We start from the raw sequence: 10,294 nt of genomic DNA, 5'->3' as shown, positions 1-10,294 counted from the left end.
CAACCCGGGACACAACCGATCCTTCTGATAGTGGGGCTACGCGGAGTTAATGCTCCCATGGTTACAGATCTGGCTGACTCCAGGCTTTGCGCTCTCTACTGCGCAAGTGCAGACAGCTGATTTAGCCCCCCGGCGCCTTCAGTTTCGAAGGGGAAGCCCCACCCCCCTCTTCTGCCGTCCTCCTATCGCCTTCTCACTTTGCCTATTCCACGCGTTCCGGGGGTCTGTGACGCAGTATTCCGGCGTCCGCGTCGTTTGGAGCCGCGACGCTGAACATGGCGCGTTCCTAGAAGCCGCTTTCGGCATCAGTAGGCGGCGGCGTGTAGATTGGAAGCGTGGGGCGCGGGACCAACCGACTTCGCTTCGTGTTGTGGAGTGGAAGCGGGAGAGCTGGGCTATTCCGGACCGAACCAAACGGTGAGGCCTGAGAGCCACAGAGCGCGCGAGTGGAAGGGAGGTGTGGGTTGGGCAGCGGAGACCCGAGAGGCGAGGGAAGAACGTGGGTCAACCCGCAGACGAGGAATTGCAGTAACGCGGCGAGGGCGGCCTGCAGGCTTGGCTCTCTGCGTAACCCTAGGAACCACTAGGAGCTGGGGGCTGGCCGAGTCAGCCCGGGGGTTGGGGGGTAGGCTTGGTCGAGGAGGAATCGGGGTGCAGGGAGACAGGGACTGGGTGCCAGATGAGAAGAGCATAGGGTGCCCATTGTGGCTGCGGTTTCGAGCCAGGATGGTGCATTTGCCCTTGGGGGATAGGTGGTGCAAATTTTGAGAGAATGTGGTCATCTTTAGTATAAAACCACTGTATATTGTTATTGCATACATTACGTTGATGCTAATAGCGATACTGTGAAAGCTTTAATTAAACGTTAGACCCTTGCCTTTAATGTACAGGTGAAGGAAGTTACACATTCTCAGAGGGGAGCAGCTTGCTGAGGTATGGCCGCCAGTGCTCAAGCCCAGCGACTTCTGCAGCTTTATATTGGGGGTATTTGTGATTCAGCAAAACTATTTTGAGGCCCATTGCATTTGTCATTCTTCCTTATTCTTTTGTTACATAGTGGGGAATGAGGAAAGTATTATTTGGAAGTGACTTGACTTAAATTAGGTAGAAGTGGTAAATTGTCTGCTGGTGCCAAGATTGCAATTGACATACCTCCTCCCCACCCCAATATAAGCGAGCTCGGTTGTAGTGAAGTGTAGTGCCTTTGAGAATTGGTTATTCCTCAGAAGTGGGTAAGAGCAGTTTACAGCCATAATGTTTTTTCTTGGATAGGGAGTTCACTCCATTTTAACGTTATTTTAAACTTCTCTCTTCAGTTTAGAGCCTTCAGGTTTAAGGGGAGAGTGACTATAAGGCTTCCGTTGCATGACGCCTTTTCTTTTATCTTTCATCCCTGAAGATTACTTTGAAATTAGAATGAAAATCCCTGTTGGTTGTGATAGGATTGTGGAATTTTCTCCTCCTGTAACCTAGTATAGGGAATAGTAGAAACAGTTTAATTATAGCAATGGTTTGTGGCCGTATATTATAGCCCTAGGTCAGCTGGGCTGTCTCTGTCCTAGTTACACATCCTAGAGCCGAAGAAAATTCTCATCACAAATGAATTCAATCGTGGCAATAGGATCGGAGGTTCTAAACAAATACATGAAGATTATTTGGTAATTAGTATAAAAGTCTTTAAATTCTGTGACATTGAGAATGTGTTTGCATTCAGGATCAAACCATAATGCAAAAGAACCCTTGTAGGCATGTGGCAGTTAAAATATACTGAAGACTTTTCCAGAGCTAAGTATGTTCTTGTAGATATAAAAATATTCGTGTTTTGAGAAAGGTAATATGATTAGACGGATTTTGACCTTTGTGTTGTATGTATGTTCATATATGTGTGCGTTTGTATTTATATCTGTTGTCGAAGTATAGCTGATGTACAGTGTTATATTAGTTTCAGGTGTACAGCATGGTGATTTGACAGTTCTGTACTTTATGATGTGCTCACCATGATAAGTGTCATTACTATCTATCACCATGCAGTGTTGTTACAGTATTAGTGACCATATTTCCTGTGTTGTATTTTTCATCCCTGTGACTTACTTATTTTATAACTGGAAGTTTGCACCTCTTAATCCCCTTCACCTATTTATGTGCATTGGTATTTAATCTTGCTTCTCCTAATATGGTGTTATTGATTCCAGTATTACTCATTTCTGTCTTTTCTTATCTGCATCAAATGAGGACTGTCATCAAGTTAACTTAAGAGTGTTTTAGGGAATGGCAAGACATACTTAGTGCAGGTGTGAGTCTGGAGTGTTGTTGTTCAGTTTTCTAAATATCAGGCTGATTGGGGCGCCTGGGTGGCTCAGTTGGTTAAGCCACTGCCTTCGGCTCAGGTCATGATCCTGGAGTCCCGGGATCGAGTCCCGCATCGGGCTCCCTGCTCAGCAGGGAGTCTGCTTCTCCCTCTGACCCTCCCCCTTCTCATGCTCGCTCTATCTCATTCTCTCTCTCAAATAAATAAACAAAATCTTTAAAAAAAAAAATATCAGGCTGATTACAGATAAACCCACAATTAAAAGCTTTGTAGAGCTTGTGCTGGATCAGTGTTCGGCGCTCTTGCTACTCAAAATGTGGTGCATGGCGTCACCTGAGTGTTCAAACTGCGGAAGCTCGGACTTAACCCCAAACCTAATGAATCAGAACCTGCATATTAACAAGCTCTCCAGAAGATAAGAATTTATATTAAAGTTTGAGACACACTACTTGGTTGGGAAAAGTTGGAAGACTGAGGTCATGCATAAACCTGCATAAAAATCATAACATTTATTTTGATCTGAGGCAGTCTTTTGCTGATTATCAAGTCTGATATATCTGGTTGAAGAAACTGAGACCCAGCAGTGGTAAGTGACTTGCATGAGGTCACATAATTCATAACCCAGGTTCTGACTTACTCCAATGCTTTTCTTTTGCTAGTTACTTCTTTAATAAAATGGAACTAAAGTATTCATGAATGAGAGCTAGGTATTCATTCCACAACCAACATTTATTGAGTAATGGAGAAGCAGTCCAATAATTCTGTGTGTTGCTAGTAACTGCTCTTTCCAATATGAACCCACCACCTTCCCTCCTTACTCCTTCATGAATGAGATCACTTCTTCACACATTGGTGGGAACACTTTTTGTCCTCTTTCACCTGTAAACAGGTCTACTTCTGTCTCTTCATCTCTGGTTGTGCTCTGAGTTTTTTCTCCTCAGGGACAATGTGTTGTATTAGTTTTCTAGGGCTGCTGTAAGAGAATACCACAGACTGGGTGGCTTAAGCAATGCAAAATTATTTTCTCACAATTCTGGAAGGTGGAGCCTTTTCCAAAGCTAAGTATGTTCTTGTAGATATAAAAATATTTGTGTTTTGAGAAAGATGATTAGACGGATTTTGATCTTTGTGTTGTATGTATGTTCTATATGTGCGCGTTTGTATTTATATTTGTTGTTGTTGAAGTATAGTTGACGTACAATGTTATATTAGTTTCAAGTGTTCCAGCAGGAGTGATTTCCTCTGAGGCTTTTCTCCTTGACTTATAGATGACCACCCCCTTTGTGCACTAGAATCTCTGGTGTCTCTTTTTCTTATTAGAGTACCACTCATATTGGATTAGGCCCCACTGTGATGACCTCATTTAACTTAATCACTTCTTCAAAAATCTCACCTCCAATACTGAGGGTTCTGGGGTTTTGGGCTCCAGCATGTGAATTTGGGGGGAATACATTTCAGTCCATAACACTTAGTTAACTCTTTTTTTTACTCTTAAGTGGCACTAACTTATTAAGGTTTAAACACACTTATCTTAAATACACTCTCTTCACTGTAGATTCCTCTTCAGTTTCATCTGTAATTATTTCCTTTGAATGTCTGGAAGAGTTACGTGTATTCATTTTCTCTGCCACCTTATTACTCCACCCCGTATATTGAAGTCTGGCAATCCACTGCAGTCACTGTTGGGTGGTAGTTACCATTGATCTCTTTGTTCTGAAGTCTAGTAGAATCTTTTTCATCATTTGACATTTTGAGTAGTTGTACTCTTTGAAATTCTCTTATGCTTCTGTGACCCTGTGGTTTCCTTATTTTCCTCTTGTGTCTTGGCCAATCTTTCCTTGGTGTATTTTTCTCTCTTTAACCCCTTCAGATGCTCCTTTCACACTGAGGCATGGTCTTCTCTCTTGTCTCTGCCTGCTCTTGAATTGTCTTATTCTGGTGACTGCAACCACTGTCTTTATTTTGATGACTAGCAAATCTTTGTCTCTTTAGCACAGATTACTCTTCAACTCTGACACATTGTGGTTGTCTTAAGATACCTTAAGTTTAGCTCAAAAATTACGTATCTCGCTCTTTCTGAAGTTCCTTCTCTTCCTCCTGTGATCCTTGTCGGTCATTCAGTTGGAGATACCCTAAATCTTAACTTTTCCCTCTCATTACCCTTAAGTGCTGCTCTCCCCCACCCGCACCAGAATTCTAATCATTTACCAAATCTTGTTCTTCGTCTTTCATCCATTTTTCCCTGCAGCAACCACCTTGGTTCAGACTATCATTATCTGGACTTTTGTGTAAACATTCTAAATAATTTCCTTTCTCCTAAGAATGGATATCAATCCCTCTTTACCCTTCCTGTTTTTACAGGCAGATTGTAGTGTTTTTCTGCAGTCTTTCCATTTAGGCTTTAGGATTAAAATCCAGACTACCAAATTTAGGAAATATAGACCTTAGTGATTTGGACCTAGCTTGCTTTTTGCTTTTTTTTTTTAAGATTTTATTTACTTATTTATTTGACAGAGTGAGCACAAGCAGGGGGCACAGCAGGCAGAGGGAGAGAGAAGAAGCAGGCTCCCCATTGAGCAGAGAGCCCAACACGGGACTCGATTCCAGGACCCTGGGATCATGGCCTGAGCCAAAGGCAGACACTTAACCAACTGAGGCGCCCAGGCGCCCCTGCTTTTTGCTTTCTTTTGCTGTTTTCTGCCTCACATTATTCTGTCATGCTGAACTATTTGCAATTCTTCAGAAGTGTTAGAATGTTTTTTAAAGTTGAGACATTAATATGTTGTGTGTCTTCTGCCTAGAATGTACCCATCATCTGTTTGACAGACACCCATAACATACTCGTTTGGATAACTCCTTCTCCACTTTCATGACCCAGCATAAACGCTGTCTTGTCCCCCTTTCCTGCCCCATCAGGCTTTCCCCAGCCTGCTTAGGCTGAGTTACGTCTTCCACTTAAGTTCTTCTGAAACAGCTTTGTCATCTTTTTTCCTCTTGAGAGTTGAATGCCAAGATTATTTTGTTTTGTTTATTTGTGATCTGATCTACATTCTGTATTAAGCCATCTCCTGCTGTAACCAAAGGGATGGAAGATCAGTATACTGGTCATCACTTGATACAAGTAAGGAAGGTGAGCTTAAGGTTCCATTTACTTTTCTGGTCCCTGTTCAGAGTCATGGTCCAGACCAGTGCTGTGGTCCCCACTGGATAGTGGTCTGGGTTCTCTTTTTTCATCTTCGTAGCCAGTCAGTCAGAAGTGGATTCACATTAGAGTTATGGAATAGAGTATGATTACCATCTTTCCAGGGAAAGACCTTGAACCTGATGTGGATTTGGAGTTAGGCAATGAACTCGAATCTCTCGTGCTCTTGTGATGCAACTTTGGGAAGATGCTTACTCTCATGTCTGGGAGCACTACAAAGTAGGTGAGGGTCTTCCACATGTGTGCAGAGCCCTCCTTGCCCTGGACGCCACTTGACAAGGACCACCCCAGCTGAGCCCTGGACCGACCTAGCAGCCTGGAAACCCAGGACCCAGCCAGTGCCGCCATCTTCGAACTGAACTTCAAAGACTCATATTATTTTATTTTTTTTAATCTCTCAGAGTAGTGGCTGGCCAGTAGAAGCGCCTTCTTTGTTGAGTACTGTGAATGCAAGTTGAATTACCAGAGAGTTGAAACAAGGTGGATTGTTACACACTCTGGGCTTGAAAAGTCAGAGATGGGTTCATTTTTGTGGCTCGACACAAGTATAAGCAGAGATTGTGATTTAGTGATTGAATTCATTTATTTAACAAATATTTAGTCATTGCTTTCATATGTGCCAGGTACTTTTTTAGATTCTGGCAATACCTTTGAGCAAATTGAAGTTCCTGGTCTCTGGATCTTAAGTTCTAACTGGGGGAGTCAGGACAATAAACACATAGATATTAGAATGTCAAGTAGTTAAAAGTGTTATGCAGAAAAATTAAGAAAGATATCCAGACCAGAGGGATTCTGGGTTGAAGGGTCAGGTAGTTTAAATTTGGTGGTCAGGGACAACCTACTTGATGAATTGATAACTTGAGCAAAGACTGAATTGAAGTTAAAGAGCAAGACATGCAGATATCTAGAGGCAAGAGTTTTACAGTCAGAAGAAACCAATTCTACAAGATAGAGTTGATGTATCTATTCCACTATAGATGGACACATCTTGTCTCTTATTTCTTATTATAGACAACTCCCAAGATGAGCCCCTTTACCCTTGTCTCCCTGTAAATCAGTGTAGGAGTTTCCTTGGTTATAACACCAAGTGTGGAACTGCTGGGTCATAGGATACACCATGTTGGGTCATAGGATACACACACACACACACACACAGAGACATATTTAAGTTTATTAGAGATGGCAGGATTGCTCTCCAAAGTGGTCGTACCAATGTATACTCTTAGCAGCAATGCATAAGGGTCTTTATTTCCATATGTTCTTGCTAGTGTTGAATATTTTTGGACTTCTTAATTTTTGCTAATCCGATGATTGTAAAATAATAGCTTTGTTTTTTAGATTCGTGATAACCAGTAAGGTAGCACGTCTTCTTTTTTTTAAGATTTTATTTATTCATTTGAGACACAGAGAGAGAGAAAGAGAGCATGAGCAGGGGGAGAGGCAGAGAGAGAGGGAGAAGCAGGCTCCCCGCTGAGCCAGGAGCCTGATGTGGGACTCGATCCCAGGACCCTGGGATCATGACCTGAGCTGAAGGCAGACGCTTAACCATCTGAGCCACCCAGGCGTCCCTTCTACCCTTTTGGCTTCTTCTGTTCGTGAATTGTTTATTTATACCCTTTGTCCAATTTTCTTTTGTATTTCTTGTTTTGTTGGTTATAAGGGTTTATTGTATATTCTGTATAATAATTCTTTGTTTAGTCATTTAAAACGTCTTCTAAGTTTTACCTCATTAATGCCGCCAGTGGTATTTTCATTGACTCCATTAATTTTGGTTTTCAGTTTTTATGTAATATAATTTAGCAGGAAATTGAGCCATAGTCTCGATGTTGTATTTTGGTTCTCAAGTCTAAAACTAAAAAAAAAAAAAACACATCAGTTAATATCACTTGAGGTATTAATGGACAACACTGTAATCAAAATGAAAAATGTGGTAGTCAGTAGAGTGTTGGGTTGGCATAGTAGACCTATAAACTAGTTCTAGAAATGTTGCTAATGAGGTTGGGACTTTAGAGGAGTCACAATTTTTCTCCTTAATCTCTTTGGGACACAGTTTCTTAGTCAGTAAAACAAAATGCTTAAATCAGATATGCAGTTGACCCCTTATTAATATGGGTTTGAAATCTCTGGGTCCACTTATTGGTGTAGTTTTTTGATACAGTATTGTACTGTAAATGTATGTTTTCATCCTTATGATTATCTTAGTATTTTCTTTTCTCTAGCTTACTGCATTGTAAGAATACAGGATATAATACTCGTGACTTAAAAAATATTTTTTTATTCAACAGTTGATGTTATTTTTAGGGTTTCTCCTCAATAGGCTATTAGTTAAACTTTTGGGGAGTCAAAAGTTATAGGCAGTGTTTGAGGGTCAACTATATTTACTGCTTAGAGAACTGATATTGATAAATGGTGTGCACGAGTAGGCGAGGTGGCAGGGAAAGGGAGAAGCAGGCTCTCCGCCGAGCAGGGAGCCTGACGTGGGCCTCCATCTCAGATCCCTGGGATCATGACCTGAGCTGAAGGCAGACCTTTAACCTGAGCCACCCAGGCGCCCCTAGGATAAGCTTTTTAACTTTTCCTGTTAGGAAGTACTCAGTCATGAGGGACACTTGTGTACACTGAACAGGCAAGAGATTTATTGTAGTTTATCAATGCCATTTTACTAAAAACTCCCAGTGAGACACACACATTTGGGTTTATTGGACTGGACTTCTCTTACAGCTGTCTTTTGGTCCTGTTTACTGCCTTCTTAAGTACTGTATAGTTTACCCATTTATTTCCCTGTCTCCGCCACTAGATTATACTTTCTCTAAGGGCAGGGATTTTTTTGTCTTTTTAGTTCATCGATACGTTTGAAGTGCCTAGAATGATACTTGGCATTTGTAGGTGTTCAGTAAATACTTGAATGAATGAAGAAAAGTGTAATGATAAACTGAGTAAATATCGGGAAGTTGATTAGAGGGCACAGGATTAGAACAAAGGGTGTTAGATATTCCCAGTAAAAGGTACTGCTAAATTTTGGTGCCTTGATGTGCCCCCTTTCTTACTTTTTTTTGAGAGAGAGAGAGTGGGGAGAGGGGCGGAGGGAGAGGAGAGAGAGAATCTTCAGGCTCCACGCCCAGGGCAGAGACTGACACAGGGCTCAATCTCATGACCCTGAGATCATCACCTGAGCTGAAATCAAGAGTTGGATGCTCAACCAACTGTGCCACCCAGGGGCTCCAGTGTGCCCCATTTCAGTAGCTGAAGATACTGATTGGACTGTTCATTCATTCAGTGATTCCTTCCTTCATTGTTTTCCTTTTTCCTTTCCCTTCATTTTTTTTTTAATCAGCCATTTAGGAAGCATACTGTTTACTTTTGTAGTATGTTTGGTAGATCTTTCTCTCTTTACTGTGTTGTAATTCCTGTTCTTCCAGAAAGATTGTTGTTTCTGTGAACTCTTTCTGTTTGACCTTTTCTTTCTTTCTTTTTTTTTTTTTTTTAAGATTTTATTTATTTATTTGAGACAGAATGAGAGACAGAGAGCATGAGAGGGAGGAGGGTCAGAGGGAGAAGCAGACTCCCCGCCGAGCAGGGAGCCCAATGCGGGACTCGATCCAGGGACTCCAAGATCATGACCTGAGCCGAAGGCAGTCGCTTCACCAACTGAGCCACCCAGGCGCCCCTCTTTTTTTTTTCCCCTTAAGTAATCTCCATACCCATTGTGGGGCTCACATTCATGACCCGGAGATCTGGAGCTGCATGCAGGAATTTGTAGGTCCTTTGAAACTCTTGATTAGATAGGATATTTTAGCAGCAGAGAAGAGAAAGCAAGGAAATATCTCCTCTCTTCCTTGTTACATATGTATTGTTGAATATCTTTTATTCCGAGGTAGATCAGTCTTTGATAGTCTGCATGAAGTCTCATGGGGAATGCTTCAGTGGCCCTGGTGATTCTTTAACTTGAGGGCATTTGGATCTGTGGAAGCATCTTTAGTCAAAATCCGTAGGTAGTGTTATTAACATGCAGTATGTAGGGTTGTTAAACCACCTATAATGTGTGCACAGAGAAGAATTTTCTGGTTCAAACTGAAATGGCCTCTGTCACGAAACGCAAGTGAATCCGAATGGTGCAGTATAGATTTAAATGGGGCTAGTATCTTTGGAATCTCCTTGGTTTGTGTCACAAGTCTTACGTGCTTTCATCTTGCTTTAGTTTCTTGAACCAGTGGTCTTCCTTGTTCTGAATTAACATCAGTTTATGGTTGTTGATACTCCAGCCACTTGTTTTTCATTTCTTTAGTTCCTTCCTTGTTTCTTGCTGACTTTAGCATTTACATAGTCAAGGCACTTAAAAAAAACAAAACAGCTTTATTAAGATATAATGCACAGACCATACAGTTCACCCACTGGAAGCGTCCAGTTGTTTTTAGTGTATTCGCAGAGTTGTGCGAATGTCACTACAGTCAATTTTAGAATATTTTCATCAATCCTGTGGAAACCACATCCCAATCAGCAGTCACTCCACATTTTTACCCAATCCTCCAGCACTAGACAACCACTTATATACTTTGTATTTTTATAAATTTGCCTGTTTTGGACATTTCATTAAAAGAGTTCCCATGTAGTCTTTGTGACTGGCTTCTTTCACCTAGCGTGATGTTTTCAGGGTTCATTTGTGTTGTGGTATGTTGCAGGATTTCATTCCTTTTGATTGCCAAATACTGTTCCATTGGATGGAAATACTACATTTGAGTTGTTTTCACTTTTTGCGATTATAATGTTGCTATTAACATTTTTGT

At 41.5% G+C, this 10,294-nt stretch overlaps 1 protein-coding gene and 1 pseudogene across 1 annotated transcript in view; one reads left to right on the top strand and one right to left on the bottom strand.

Annotated features, from left to right (window-relative positions):
- The first annotated feature begins 238 nt into the window (after positions 1-238).
- The window catches only part of IPO11 (importin 11), a 184,589-nt gene continuing 174,533 nt past the window's right edge, over positions 239-10,294 (top strand). The window contains exon 1 of the mRNA XM_081825596.1: positions 239-417. The gene's annotated coding sequence lies outside the window, so the exon portion shown is untranslated. The remainder of the gene's footprint in view (positions 418-10,294) is intronic.
- Positions 5,457-5,858, bottom strand: LOC102726764 (cytochrome c oxidase subunit 6A1, mitochondrial pseudogene; annotated as a pseudogene).

This window comes from Leptonychotes weddellii, chromosome 7 (assembly GCF_054177405.1).
Source record: "Leptonychotes weddellii isolate Sample4059 chromosome 7, ASM5417740v2, whole genome shotgun sequence".
Lineage (NCBI taxonomy): Eukaryota > Metazoa > Chordata > Mammalia > Carnivora > Phocidae > Leptonychotes > Leptonychotes weddellii.
This window is presented reverse-complemented; position numbering and strand designations above follow the sequence as displayed.